Source organism: Buteo buteo, chromosome 17 (assembly GCF_964188355.1).
Source record: "Buteo buteo chromosome 17, bButBut1.hap1.1, whole genome shotgun sequence".
Taxonomy (NCBI): domain Eukaryota; kingdom Metazoa; phylum Chordata; class Aves; order Accipitriformes; family Accipitridae; genus Buteo; species Buteo buteo.
In genome coordinates, this window is record NC_134187.1 from 24,452,757 (window position 1) to 24,468,947 (window position 16,191).

Below are 16,191 nucleotides of genomic sequence, written 5' to 3' on the forward strand. Positions count from 1 at the left end.
CTTTATAGTTATATTAGTATCATACTACACCTCTGTTGATAAACACTGCTTCTCACAAGAAATAATGAGAAATAATTAAACCATCTCAGCTATTCTCCTTCTCGATCTGAAGGCAGCCTGGCTGCAGCAGGATCAGAGATAGCAGAGGAAGATCTCTTACTGTTGATTATTGTGAAGAGTAGATAAACTTTTTCATGTTTTACTACTTTAAATGATGTTTTAATTTTTATTCTATTCCATAATTTCCTCACACAGACATTAATCTACTGTGTATACAAGTAATAAGGCATTCTGGTTTTATGCAGTCTTGAAGGAGTAATGTTTTGCTTATGTGTAGTATGTCAGATATAGAAGCAGAATGTCCTTTGAAGTCTCTATTGCATTATCAAGAGATTGTGATAGGTTTTATTAAAATTATTACTAACAGGTTTGTCACTAAACTATTTTCCAGTAGTTATTGTTTGACTCAAATTCAGGTATAGCAAAACTACTTGACATTTAATTAAGAGAACTATCTAGAGAGGAAGAACAATTTTGGTTTTGATTGTGGATTTGCTAAGAAAAGAAAATAATTAATGTTTTTGTCTGAACAAATAAACCAAATCTTGTTTCTTTTATGGGGTTATTGACATTGTTTTGACTATAACCAAGAAATAATCTATTCTTATCATGGCATACTACTGATACTTCACTTTCATGAAATTGAAAATGCAGGAAAGAATTGGATGGGATTTTGTCAACTCATTTACCCTTATCCTTATAATTTAGCTATTTCCCCCATTTTGTATTCAGCCAAACATCTATATGTGGTTGAATTAACATTATTTGTTCCAAAATATAGTAAAATAATAAATAAAAAGAACTGAATCAAGTCTAAACAAAATAAAATGAGATTTGAAAATACAAGCTTTACAAGGACTAGTTCAGATTAATAAAAATACACAGAAGGCTTCCAACAAAACCTAATATGTATCAGTTTTGAATACTTCTGCTATTTCTGTATTCACCTAACCACAGAAGTATTTCTATTTTTAATGTTGTTTGTTTTTCTTTTGTTTAAATAGTGTAAAACATTTACTGAGTTTCCATAGCAGGTCTCTGGGTTAGGAGCTGAAGAGAGAAAACTGTACCCTAATTTTCAATTTAGAACTAACTTCAATTTTTAAATCCTCTCAGCTAAAATATTTATATGAGCACCCATGCAGACACATGTCAAAACAAGAACTTTCAAGGATCATCAATTGCTACTCAAAAAAATAGCAGCAAGTAGTTTACAAAGGGGTGAAGTACAATGGCTGCAGCAAATACATGAAGACAATGCATGTGCATATATATATTCTCTCTATATGCATTATATATATTCTATATGTATGTATAGAAATATCTATATTCAATATAGATATATTAAAAAAGGATGTTAGAGGTCTATTACCTCAAACTCATTGTCACATTGTAGGCAAGACTGTACCTGGTATCAACCAAGAGCAGGTAATGAGCTGCATTTGTCCCATGTTTGTAAATGTGTAGCTTTACAAGCTGCGTTAGAGGGCACACGTGACATTGAAACATGCATACTGTGGCTGCAGATTCACACAGAGAAGAGATGCTCTAACAAGTGGCTGCTGCCTAAAAGAAGTGTGACGTTTTCTGTTCTTCCTCTTCCTGCATTACTACTCCTTCCTCAATCCTTTGCTTCTGTATTGTCCCTCCTCACATGTATCAGCTTTGATTCTTGCTGGAATTTCTGTGATGTGATTTAATTAAATTCACTAAAATGGCAGAAAATCATCCACTTTGGTTGGTTGGTTGTGTGTTTTTTTCCCTCCATCTGGGACATCTGTGTGCCATTTTAGTGAATTAAACTGCTCATGGAAAAGAGAGACAAAAGTCAGAGCTGGCACAAATTCAGTGTCAGGAGCACAGGAAAGTAAAGACAAATGGAGACTCACTGCATCTTGTGGAGCTGGAGCTGCAGGTCACCACTCAGGGAAGGAAGAATTTAAAGCTAAACATAAGTTAGTGGACAACTCAACAAAATATAAGGGGACAGCTGGTCTAACAACAAGACTACTTACACTACCAATGAAGCAAAACAATACTTTTCATGCTTGATAAGAGAGGCCAGACTATCTCCTAGATAAGAATGAAAAATAAGTTTCACAGTAAAAGTTTAAATTGTGTCTTCTTCATGTGGAATTTGAAATAAAAGACTATTTATAAACAGCTAATAGTCTACCAGGAAAGGGTTGAGAAGTGGGGAGAGGGAGAGGGAGGGAGAAGGGAAGGGTGAGATATTTCTCATTTTCTCCAAGTCATTAGATCAAGCATGATTTTTCTCTCCCATTATCACCTGTTTCTGTAACCATGTGTAAATGGTTGTTTATTCTGGATGCTGCTTATAAAGACTTTCATTTGCATTTTACATTAATAGGACTTGGGATAAGAAGGAATTCAAAGGAGTGGATAAGGTTTTGAGCGAGCTCTTTTTCATCCTAACACTATAAAGATATAGGAGCAGCTTAGCAAGTCTTAGCTTGCTAAGCACCCCTAGATACTCTCCTCAGAATTGCTCAGGATAACATGGTATGTTGCTGGGAAGCTGAATGAGACTGGCAGAGCTGCTTTCAGGTGAGTCAGGAAAACTGATGACTAAGAGTAATCCAGAAGGCTGTTGCTGTACAGGAAAAATTTGACAAATGCCTTAACTCCTGAGACACCACAAGAAGTTTGCCATAGAATTGTATACCAAAATATTTTTGTCAGTCTAGGCCTAAGAAAATAGCTTGAATGAACCCCAAATTTGATAAATATAAAAAGGATGGAAGAAAGGAAAACAAATACGGATGAGTAAGGGAATAAGCCCAAGAATAAAGACTTAACAACAGATTGTCAATTTTAAGGATTCAGATCCTTTTAATTGAGTAGTCTAAGAATGCTATATTTATATTTGCTTATTTTTCCTACATATTGAGACTAGAAGGCTTAGACATTAATAGATGAGAACATGCTGTGAAAGTTCCTCTTCAAGATGAAATAACCAAACATTAAATAAAAGACTATGTTCCATAGTTGTGTTATATGGAGCCACTATGAAGTTATTACATTCATTAAGCTCATTACTAACTTCATTGTATTAAAAACAAACATTGCCTGATAAACATTTTGGATATTTGTTTCATATGGAATGATTTGATAATGAATTTTGAAATTTTGATGAAGTTACTATAGAACATTTTTAAAGTCTCGTAAAATGTTACACCATTCCCTTCTCATGGCACTTATTAACTGTTACATTGAAACATCCTGATGACTGATCTATTAAAAAATAAGTTATTAGAATTTAATGTAAAATTATTTCATGTTATATGTTTTTTCCATTAAACAAATAAAATTTTAAGTGACAAGGCCATGGTCAGATAGCTTAAAATGGAAATTTAAGCAGAAATTTGATATACTTTTCCAAAAATGATTCAAATTATACCTTCCCAAGATATAGCTTAAGTTTCTTATGTTGTCTGAGCAGAAGTTTACAGCCATGCTCAGAAGCACTTTGGCCTCATGAAATGAGGAGAAAAAGACAGGCTTCATTTTACGTAATTTCAGCTGTTGGCAGGGCAGTTGTCTCCATCTGGGCTAGGCTCCATGTACAGTCAATGGAGAGGAATAAAAATTTTGGGAGTGCCTATCACCTGAGGTATTTATTTTAGATTTCCACATTTGTGGTGGTGCCGCGCCCCCACCCCCCAGCCACTCTGAGATGTCAGGATAAGCCACCCATGCTTTGGGAAAACCTCACATTGTGCTGTTATTTTGATTACAAGTGCAGTGATTTGGGCATCGGGCACTCTCTGGCCACACCTGGGCCTTCTGCTGCCTGAATGGTACATCAGGACCACCCCTGATATTTCAGGAATGGCTACCCTACGCATGCTTTGGGAAAAACTCCCACTGTGCTCTTATCTTGGTTGCAAGTGCAGTAGCCTGGGGTTGGGGTGGCCAGGCACCCCCTGGCCACACCTGGGCCATCTCTTGCCTGAATTGTATATCAGAATGACTCAGCACAAACTGTGGCCAGAATGCAAAATAATGACCAAAGCCAATCGTCTCGAAACCCTATAAATAGCGATCCAAGGTGAGACATTTGGAGATCTCTGGGATTGCAGTGGGCTGCGTCACCCAGTATCTCCCCCTGAGCTGGGACACTTCTCCGGGTAGATTTTGCGAGGACTGAAAGATTGTCTGTCAATGATGTTGCGAGGACTTAAAGGCCTGATTTCACGAGGTTTACTGACTATCTGTTGATGAATGCCGGCACATAAAAGTGGGTAATTCATGAAACTCACGAAAGGGAAATTTTAATCATAGGTTAACCTCTGGAGGGGGTGGGGGCTGTAAAATTTGGTTCAGAACTGTTTTATCTGTGCATGTGCATTTGCAGTTTGGTTCGGAACTATTTGCCTGTCTGCCTCTGCGTGATTAGGTTCGTAACTATCTTGTCTGTCTGTGTGGTTCAGAACTGTTTTATCTGTCTGCATGTGTGTGATTTGATTTAAGCTCCACCTGTGTGTGCAACCCTGCTGTAAGTTTCAAGTGATCCTTGCCATTTTCCAGTCTTTAACTAAGTCGTAAATTTGATTGCAACAAATTCATTGAACCACTCTGTTAAATTGGCTGATGATTAAGTACTGTTAAAACTACACAACCTAATCTTGTGATCTATCTCAAAAATATTAGTAAAACTGAAATTGCTGCTAAACTAAAACCATGTAACAAATTCTCATTCGCAACAACTTTAGTTTGAGATGAACCTCACCTTAGAAATACAAGAGATCTGGTGACCATATCGGTAAATATCAACACCTGAGAGTCATCCAAGGCATATAAATGCTACTATAATTCAGCTCATGGGACATGACATAACTCAGAACTTTGTTCTCTGAAGACAACCCTCTTCGCCCTTTCTTTCTAAATATTCTAATTTTGTGCACAAAAGTCTCCAGCCTCTTTTGTGTATTTGGTTGTACCTCACATGGGATGTTACCCTTGCACACACTTTGTGTTTGGTTGGAGGTTAAAGCCAAAGGCAAGATTATTTTTTTTTTTTTTTTTAAATGGTGTTTGGAAAAGAGCTTTATTAAGAACATCTTGGTTTATTGATTCAACAGTGTTAGCAAACATTTTTCTTGATTATTGCTCTGATATTTGACAAACATCATAGGGGCAATATTCCATGACACTCTGGATAGAATATTCTTCCTCTGGAAGATTATTACTGCTCTCAAGCTGATGAATAAAAGAACAATAATTCCTTATATGTCTAGGTTTTTTCTTGATATATGGCTTCCATTGTCCAGCAAAAGTGGAACATTAAGTTCTAGGACACAGCAATCAATTAGATTTTATTGTTCAATACAGTGATATTCAACCCAGGCCCTGAGTACTGCAAGCCACTCTTCCATAGCTTTCAAGAAGTTCTTCCATCCAGAGCCAGGGAAGATAACTGTAGGGTCCTAAAGTTAGTATGGCAGCTGTCCTGAAGGGAAATTAAAATTTAAAACAAGCTCACAATTGACCAAATATAAAACTCAATTGTGGGCTTTTTTGTTGCTACCAATATGTAGTAATTGAGCACTTCAGAGATAAAATTCTGCTTTAAAAATTCTTCCCTAGTTGACTGTAATTATTAATAACTGCAATGATAAAATATAGATCTTGCAGCACACATAGTATTCTGTTTAGGAGCACTGCAGCTCTAGTGGTTTTTTACTGCCATTATCCAGATGGGCATTTTTGTTATAATTCTGAAAACTGTAGATTTTTTTACTGTGTTCCTACTAATCCCTTAACAAATTCTTTAGTGTCCCATATATGGGAAATTTTAATTTCTTCAATAAAATGTAGATATTACTCATCTAAGAAGTAGTTGCTGATTTTTTTTTTACTTCAACTTTCAGCTATTATGAGTTCTTAGTATAGGATTGAGATCTAACAAGATACCTTCCAAAAAGGAGATGTATAAATCAATGTTCAGTAACCATCAATCCTATTATGAAATATTTATTTGCCAGTGCGGTTGTCACTTTTCATGCACATGTTAATCTTCCAGAATTGTTTATTTTTAGTCGCAACAGCTAAGGAAAATACAAACATGCAGACACACCTTTCTGTATTTTCAGACATAAATGTTCTGAGAAACTCATTTAAATGATATAAAAATAATATCTATTGGAGACAGAGTGGGAATTTTTAAGTACATCAGGTATCTACTATACATCTGTGCAGAAAAAGTCTATTCTCTAATACTCTATACTGTCTTTTCATTTGTATTTGCTACTGTAAGATTTTCAAAATAAGCTAAAATGAATATACAAATATAATGAATTGAAAAATGTTTTTCCATTCAGTGTAACTAATTTAATTTCATTACTTTAGCAGCTGTTCTCCATTATGTATTTTATATTGGATGAGTTGTTCCTTTTTCTTGAATGAAGGATTTCAGGTGTCCCATTTGGCTTTGTTATAAAATAACTAATGGAAAACAGAAATCAAGAGAAAAAGCTAATTAAAAAGTAATTGGAAGGAATACTTAATAATTTAATTTTCTTTCTTAGATTTTAATTTGCAGAAGTCACATTGTCTCTTCTGACTACAAAGAAAACACACAGTTTTCTGTATTTAAAAAGCTTGGTCCCTATATGGGGACGTTTAGCAACAGTCTCTAAAGGTTGAATATAAGATATTTTTAAGAGCTCTTCTAGACTGTGCCTTTCTGCAGTGACTATGGGGAATGAGTTTAGGATCAATCTGTCTGACATGTTAGATAATAAAAAATAAGAAAAATTTCATGATTGTTTCTCTATCTTCTTTTATGATCCTCTATTATGGATCTCTCAGACCATAGATCAATGAAATCTTGTTATGTTACAATAGAGTTAAACAACAGCTGGTAGAAGAACATAACTCATTGGTTCCCAGCTGCATACTGGGGAGGGGGCAGAAGATGTTAATACACAGCATTTCAGGTCTTCCAAGGACATGACTGTACACAGTTTAACTTATTTTCTGAAAAAAAATTGTACATTTCCTCTTAAAAACTTCATCAGACTACCTTTCTGTTTCATAATAGTATCTCACAAAACATACGTATTTTTTAAACACTTGTCTTAGATTTATGGAGTTTACTAAAATTCCATGAAAAAAACCCACAAAACTCGTCTAATCAAAAGAGCAGATAAAATTACCAGGATAAGGATATTTCATAAATATTATTCGGTCTCTATGTATATAATAAAATAGATTAACTGAACTGTGCACAGTAATATTTTATAATACTCTAATGTAATACATCTAGCATGTTTTGTCCATCAGTGAAGTATTACGTTTTGCTTACAGATCATGTACTTTCATTTTCTCATAAAAATGCTTACATTTCCTAGAGCTTACAAACAATAAGTGACAAGTCTAACAATTAAATATCTTTATGGCAGAGTATGAAAAGAGTTCATTATTAAGGAGACCCTACATTCAACAGTCACAGATAGCCCAAGGCATGGGAGTCCATCTGACTTTGTACCTCCTTGGATCTGAAGAACCTGGCTCAGCGATGTCTCCTGGAAACTAGACGTATACTAGGTTTCAGCATTTCACTTCATATGCCTAATTATAAACCTGAATAAAGTAATCCGAATCAAGCTCTAATGTCTTGCCTACAGCTGCCAGTAGGAAAAAAAAAAAAAAACTTCAGGGGTCTTTGTACTTTCAAAATCCTGTGTATAAAAGACAATGGAATAAGCAGTAGCAATTAACTTTATGCATAACCACCTAGAGCTTATAAAAAGGACAGCTGGAATTCTCCTCAACCTACAGTTCTTGAACAGTTTTATGGGATGTCTTGCTCACCAGGGTATGGGTACCATGGGAGTGAACAGAAAAATAGGATACTATACAACCAAAATGCAAGAATCATGGCCCAAACAGAGAGCAGAAAAGAGATCATTGATCTGCGTCCAAAATATATTAAGTCAGTAAGGTAGAAAGATCAGAAGGATTTCAGTTGTTTCCTATGTCGTTTATACCTCTATCTTAGAATATCAGATAAATCGCAGGAACAAATATATTGGCAAACAGGAAACAGAAATCTTTCTGTTGCTCGTTAACCCCAACACTTGCAGTAACTTTTTGTGAGGGCTGCTGTCACATACCCCATTCCACACCATTTCAAGCCAACTTCTTAGACAGTATGTTCTCCCACAGAATCATAATGTCATAATACTTAAGGAAATACTAGTCATTATCTCTTCATTGTAGCCAGGAAGATACCTTAGGAGCTTAATTCCTGTTACCCTTTTGGATATAGTCACTGTAAGGTACATGAATTTCCTATAGAACATGTATTGATCATCTACTGCATCATAAGAACTTCAGTCTAGAATAATTTCCTGAATAACCTAGTCCTTACCTATTGTGGGGAAGATTGTATACACATACATGTATGTATTTATAAAATTCTATCATCTTGACTCATTTTGACAGCACAGGATGAAACCCCTTCCAGTCTAAAAGAAGGCAGCATCTTGCCTAGTGCTCATAGAAATTGTAAAGCCATAAAACCCCAACTGTGCTCAGTGGTCCTCTGACACCTCTAGCCTGAATCAGGTCTGTCAGGTTTGTGCTACAGATATGTGCGTGCACATCCAATTTTCTATAGGAAAAATAGATGTATTATATGTAAAAATGCCTTTATACCTCTATTCCAGAAATAACACCATCCATGACTAACCATAGGGCAAGAGCCTGAGCAACAGCTGTGAACAAGCACCATGCTCAATAGGATCAGTCCACAGCACAGCACAGCGTTAGTCTGTCATCACATCACTCACCAACGTATGAAACAATCTTTCTAAATTACGTTATCCCTTATTTTTGTATTACATACTATCCCATGCTGCCAAGATCTACTGAGTATGGGGACTATTTGTATACTCCATATACGATTTCTATATCTCTGGGTTTCTGCATATGTGTATATTCCCATCCCACTCCTATTTGCATTCAGCAGCCCACATATAACCAACGCAGTTCACTCTTTCCAGTCAGCAGTGTCTTACTTTGAATCTAGCTTGATACATACATCCCACAGTAGGAATCAAATTTTTACCAAAATGCTATCACTGTTTATAACAGTGTTAAAAGGAGTTTGTTTATATTACCCAGTATTACCATATATAAGCATACTACCACCTCTCCTAGATTTAGCAGTGCCTTGAAGAGAATACACCTTTCATGTCAAGTTGCTGTCAGGACTATCCAGAAGACCTCTCATCATCTGAGGAGGACTTAGACAAAAACTTCAGGAAAATGTACTGTAACTGACTACCAACCAATTCAGAACCAATTGAGGGTTTTGCATCACTTAAACAAACAAAAAAAAAGACAAATCTCAAGTGAAATCAATATTCAATTCCCTAGTTTTCACTGACATGTAAAACACATTATACATCATACTGTAACATTATATGGTATCTGTCATATTTTTTTCATATTAAAGTAATACCAAAATTTTGACAAAGTTTATTTTGTCCCCATTCTTGTGAAAGTAAAATTTAATGAGAATGAGAAAGTCTGAGCTAGTCTGATGAGTACAATGAATGCTCATATTGCCACAGTCAAGCTATTTTTTATTCTGATTTATTAGTTCTTTATAATTATGTATATCATATCTGAAAGTGTCTTCGTGTAGTACATGTGGAACTCACTGCTAAAAGATGTGATGGAAGCCAAAAGCCGTAAATATTTACAAAGAACTAGTGAAGAACAGTCCTTCAGTAGTTTTTAACTGTGATACCTGGATGAACCATTCAGTTCAGCCATGATGGCTGTTAAAAGCTGTGAGGGCAAAGGTGGGAGAAACTTGGCTCTGTATTTCTTATTATTTATATCCATTTCACAAACATTTGCTAGTGGCCATTCTAAGAAACAAGCTACCTAAAACTGTGCTCTGTTCCAATGTGTTTATGAGACTCTCTCTCCAGACAGCAAATAACTTTGAGTTGTTCATACAATATTGTCTCTTTCACTTTCTATCAGCTGAGATTTAATTCAATCTAAATTGAAATCTTGCTTTTCAGTTCATTTGAAAAGAAAAAAAGAAACAAAATCAAAACCCCAAACACTATACATTGAAACTGACTTTAATTGCCATATCTGTTAAATATTTTCCTATTTTGACTCTTCATTATCTCATAATCATGTTATTTATCTTTCAACTCTTTTCTTTTTGAAACTTGCTGTGTGAAAGATTATTTATTCGTCTTTCTTCCTATGGAAGAAATACATTTAGTATAAAAGTATTCTGTATCAAAAATGACTCACATATATAACTCGCTCCTAATTGAAATATTAACTTACTTTTAGACCATGATATACTATATTAGTATTAGACCATTATGATTATATTTAAGGAAAAATAAAGACTTCATTAAAACAAGAAATTATATCTCCATTGAGCCCTTCTTGGTAGAGCTATTACAAATAATAGGATATTTCCAGGTGCATTTTATGTTTAATATGGGAATGTTAAGAAACAGCCCAGTCTTTATCTGACTGAAGACTAGGCAACTTCAGATGAGTTTTTATGGAGTGATTAGTAACGAATTAGGATTCAGTTCTGAAAATCCTCGATCTATGCTAACTTCCCAATGAAGTGTGTAAGTCCACATGCAGTGAGCTGCAACACTAGCTCTATCTGGCATTAGGAGTTTCTTCATGTTTATAAAAAGGACTATAAAATGTTTCTGTCCAAGAATAATGAAAATAGAATTTTTTTGTGTGTATTATGTTTTAAAGTTCTATCTGTTCACTGTGTAACATGATGTTATTGCTGAGATGCTGACTCTTAGCATCTTTGAAAGACATATAATTTTGTATCTTCATGTGGACATAGTTCCAAAATTTGGGTAATGGCATTTGAAAATTTGAGTGTGATCAGCAAGTATACTACTTGAATGAAACATGGACATGACTGCAGCTAAGCAATGATAATATTAAAACAAGCAAACAGCCTTCTTAATATCTTCATGTTGTAACATTAAAAACAAACAAATAAGCAAACCAACCCACCATGTAGGTGCAGCCCTAAATACATGTCCGAACTGCATCCTTAATGTTTCTAAAAAGTAGGTTTTCCCTTGGGATGGAAGCTTTGTGCAGCTCTATCACTTTTTTTCCTAAGTATGTTAAGTATGGAGTTAGACAAATAACACTGTATTTACTCATTTCAGTGATGGAATGTGTTTCATTGATACTCTCAAGTGGCAAAATTACCCTTGCTGGGTTTTGTTGATATTTAGATTAACCTTTAAGTTTAAAGTTTTCCTGACAATTCTAAAACATATCTTGATATAGAGCTAAGGCATATGTTTAAATACTTAGTATAACTTGCCAAGCAAGTTGACTTACCTACATTTTAAACATGTTTTCCTTACATTGACCATATTATTTTGTACTTAATGGTTGTATCAAGAAAAAGTCTCTGACATTGTTTAGGCTAATTTTAAGTGGCAAAAAGTAACTTTATTTCCACCTGAGCCACAAAGTTTTCCCCGAGTAACATAGGTAGTGGAGAAAAACAACTCAATTTTCTAGTAATATATTCCTAACTGTTGGGTTGGGTTTTTTCCCCATTTGAGCTTCATAAGAGATGTTTTCCAAAGAGATGCCATGGCCACTCTGATTCTAGCCATAATTAAAATAGTGTTAATTTCAGGTGGTCTTTTGCTAACACTAATATAAAAATATTTGTGATGTTGGTTCTCTTGGGTGAATAGTGGGGTGAGGAGAGAGGAAACCGCTTCCACAAAGTTGCTATCAGAGTGCAACCACATAATAGCTGTTTATAATAATGCATATTCTGGAAGCCCGGTGAATGTCTATTTATTTTGAAATTTGGGCACAGAATTTACTCAGTTTCCTTATTGCTAAATGATATAACTATCATGAACTAGATCCTTGTCTCAGTAACACTATACAGCAACACCACTTCCACCAGGACGTAAGTTGCTTCTGTGTTCTTTTTCAATAGTAAATGTTTATTTTTTCAATTTAACCAAATGTATTCCTGTTCAACTAGTCCACCAGTCTTGGTCTGTGCTAAGTGAGCATGGAGTTTGATAAGCAGTATTGCCTGAATCAAGCCTGGTCCCAAGCTCTTTTAGTGGATATTTTAGGGTTCACAGTGAAAGTAGCAAAGTTTTGCTTATCTCTTTCTCACAGCCAGATGTCTTCTGGCAAGAAACCATTCTATGAGTCTATGAAAGTATTAGCAACAATGACCACTGTGACATAGGTATTTTTACTGTGGCTGAGAGGCAAAACCTTTAAAGCTAGTACGCTGAATAGCTTAGCTACATAGCAAGCCTGCTATTTTTAATTGCTGACATGATGAGTGATTTACTGTTCCATCAAACTTTCATGTATTTTGAAGCTCCCCATACTGCTTTATGAGGTTTATTGCCTACATTGGACATACTACACTCAGACAACTTACTTTCCTAATACAACAAGAAAGCGTAACTAATTCTATGAGAAAATACAGAATTGTTAAAATTACATTTATAGTGTAGAAGAGTCAGACTTATTATTAAAAAGAGATTTCATAGTATACAGATGGTGTTTACTAAAAAAGCAAGAGGTTTTTTTTTTTCTTTATTGCAGGCACATAGGACTGTTACTTCTTGACTCTAGATAAATGATTTCAGATATACTTTTTGAAGAATCAAGATACAAAAGACCTTTTGTGTAGAGTTCTCCTTCACTCTGAACCAGGCTGCGTCCACTGCATTCTCAAGAATTTTGTGTGTTATTATTTCAATTCCAATCCGCAGTTTAACTCTATAAAAACTTTTGTACTGTGTCCCATAAATCATGAAATGAATGAAACATAGAATGGTTTGCGTTGGAAGGGACCTTAAATATCATCTAGTTCCAACCCCCTGCCATGGGAATGAAAGAATAGAAGAACCTAAAAAGAATAGGTTTTTCAATGGAGTCCTTAGTTTCCTAACTCCTATGAAATGTCAATAAATTTTGATTAAGTAACATCTACAGACTGTTTTAAAAGTCCCAGCAGTGTGCAAAAGTACATTATTGCACATGTTGCTGCCGTTGTTTCCCTTATTACTGCTGAAATTTTAACCTAGATATTCTATTGCCCCTTAGTGTCTGTTCTTCTTCACCAAACACCTCATTTTCATCAGTGTAGTTTCACATATTTCATTACCTTTTCACAGCAGGAAAAAAAATCTATGAATTATGTATCCTTCTCTACTGCCTGCTGCCCTGAACATTTCGTTATAATTCCTAGCAATTAAACCAGGTTCAGATTCTAAATTAACCAACAATAGCAGCCTCAAATTATTTGCAGCTATGCAAATAGAGCACTAAGTTTACAGAAAGCTTCAATAGGCAGGTCAGTAAAGGAGACAAGGGAATAGTAGGACAGTCCATTAAAGTTAATTAGCTTGTTAAAGTAATTACTTTACATATTGGGTATAATACTATCATGAACCTTCCTGATTTACTTTTCATTTATTCCTTCCCTGGGAAATTTTTTCCTTCACCTGTGAAAAGCTCTACCACCCACCAGCATGGAGAGAAGAAAAACAACCCTTAATTGTTTTCAGAGGAAAAATGTGATATTTCTATTTTCTTTTTCCTTAAAGACTGAAGTCAGTTTTGACACATACCACTGACATGCAGTACATTAGGCTGTGGTTCAGCTCAGCCCGAGAGAAACCTGCCTGTCCCATGAAAAAGATTTCACCACAGATAACAACATTCCAATGTCTTCTGTGGAGTAAAGATGGCATTGCTACTTTGGCAGAAATTGTGATCAAGTTGCACATGGTACATTTTGTGGTATATAGTATCTATTACAGATAGAAAGCAGTAATTGAGAACTAACGGTAATTAAAGGAGAGTTCCAACATGTTTAAGATGGCTTTTAAGAGTCCTAAAGGAAGGTTAGGAAGGTATAAAAAAAACCCAGCCAACAACAACAACAACAACAAAATCCCACAAACACCCTCAGGTCTCTGAAAACATTGAGAAAAACTGGGAAAGGGAAAGGGAAAAAAACCCTCATGCAGTTCTTGCAATTCTTTCTGCTTTACATGAAGGAAAGACAGGTTTCCAGAACCTTACAGTAGCAGATTTGACAGCAAAAGTAACACAAGTGATGAAAGAACACAGCAAATAAAAACTCAAAATCCTCTGAACATGTGAACATTGATAACCAGGAGCTTACAAAAAACCCAACTTAAAACAAAATGTACATAAAATATTCAGGAACACAAGATAGTTACCACTCAGAGACAGCAGAATTAATTATGACTTCTGAAACAAAAGAAGATTATTTTTCATTAAGAGCCAGTTGCTTTAAGATAGGCTTTAACACCTGTGAATGGTAATTACATAGATATATACCAATGGACAACTATGACGATGAAAATAAAGATCAATTCTAAAACTGTAGAAAGCTGCAGACTACAAGGCTAAACTACTAGAGGTCTGTGCTGAAAACATATCTAAAACCACAGCTATTTTCTATTGACAGAATGTATTTTTGACATACAGAACCACAAAAAGCCTTCGAAACAGTCGAAAAATAGCAAAGACTGGTGACTCATGCATTAGGAACAGTTGATAGGTTATACTTATTTCAGATTTGGGGGTACTTTCTGCAATACCATCATAAGTTAAAGGAACAAAGAACTAGAATTTGAGTCTGAAGATTACGTATTGAAAAGATTTAGGCTATAAGAATAGTTGCCTTGAAGGATATCTGAATGGCAACATCCCATCCATTCACCATAGATTTTCATGAAAGAATTTGTCAGATTTTATTGGGGTTCAGTGTGAGATATTTCAAAATATTATGAGATGACAAGAAAAAAAAGTATCACTGAAACCTGGCATGCCAAAATAAAAGCAGCTGGGTTTAAATCATTCAACATAAGCATCACTGTCAAACATGGATACATTTTCTTAGCTCTTTTTGCCTTTTCTGTATCATGGGTATTCCTTTAGACAGGTAAATACAACACCAACTCTTCTAATATGAAATAACAACAACACAGAAGACTTCCCAGCTTGAAAAAATAAATAGTTCATGAAAAAAATCCTCACAATTCTAATAAGACCTTGAGAAATTTGCAGTAGGCAAAATAACGCAAAGAGAAATAGCTTTGTATATCATGACAGTAGGCAAGACTAAAGGGAACTACCACAAATACACAAGACATCAGCTGCTGCGTTTAACTGCCTAAACAAGATTTGGTTATCAAGAACCATATACAATTTAAAAAACAAACTATGGCTTCAACTATAATAATTATAGTCTTAACACATGTATGTGAAAGCTGGAAATCTAATGAAAGTCAGGACAGTTTGACAGCAAAAGCTTCATGAAAATACTAGGTTGAAAGGAATGAATTTGTAAACAGATCTATTTATTCAGTGAAGTCTACAGTTCCTAATCTCTAAAGGGTTTTTTTGGAAAAGAAGGTAGAAAAATCTAGAGTATGAGTTAATGATGACTCCAAGTCATCTCTTCACTATATATGCCAGTACTTTGCAAGAAGAACCAGCCAACTGAGAGGAAGCACCTTGTCAAACACAGCTTGTGGCTGTTCTGGGTGGACTATTGGGATTCAGCAAGTGTTCAGTGTATCCTAAGGGACATCTCAAGGTAGAAGAAGGATTTATTCTTTCCCTTAGTTAAATTTTCAAAGCACCAAAATGAAATGCTCAAGTACTGTGGAATTGCTTGATACTCCATTTGTGTACTCATTTTTCTTCACAGTAAAGTTTCAAGTTGCTGCTAAAGGTGATGATAGTATCTTAGCTTCAAAGATAGTATTACACAACACCATACCACTCCACCTAAACTCCGGTTACCTGACACTGCTGTATCAATGTGCTATCTTGCTACAAGAACTATTGTCTCCCATACCTCTGAACATTTGCTTCCCTACTATTACATGGCTGCCTGATTTTTATTTTTTTTTCAGTCTGACCAGTTCTTTTCTGAATAAATTAACTATAGATCAATTAAACATAATGCAAGTTAGCACTTTGTCTAACCCACTGTAATGCTAAAACTCACAAGTAATGCTAAAACTCAATTTTAGCACT

General features: G+C 35.1%; 1 protein-coding gene across 1 annotated transcript in view; it reads right to left on the minus strand.

Moving 5' to 3' along the window:
* Positions 1-16,191, minus strand: part of CSMD1 (CUB and Sushi multiple domains 1) — a 1,222,061-nt gene that overhangs the window by 489,023 nt on the left and 716,847 nt on the right. The gene's annotated exons all lie outside the window — the stretch shown is intronic.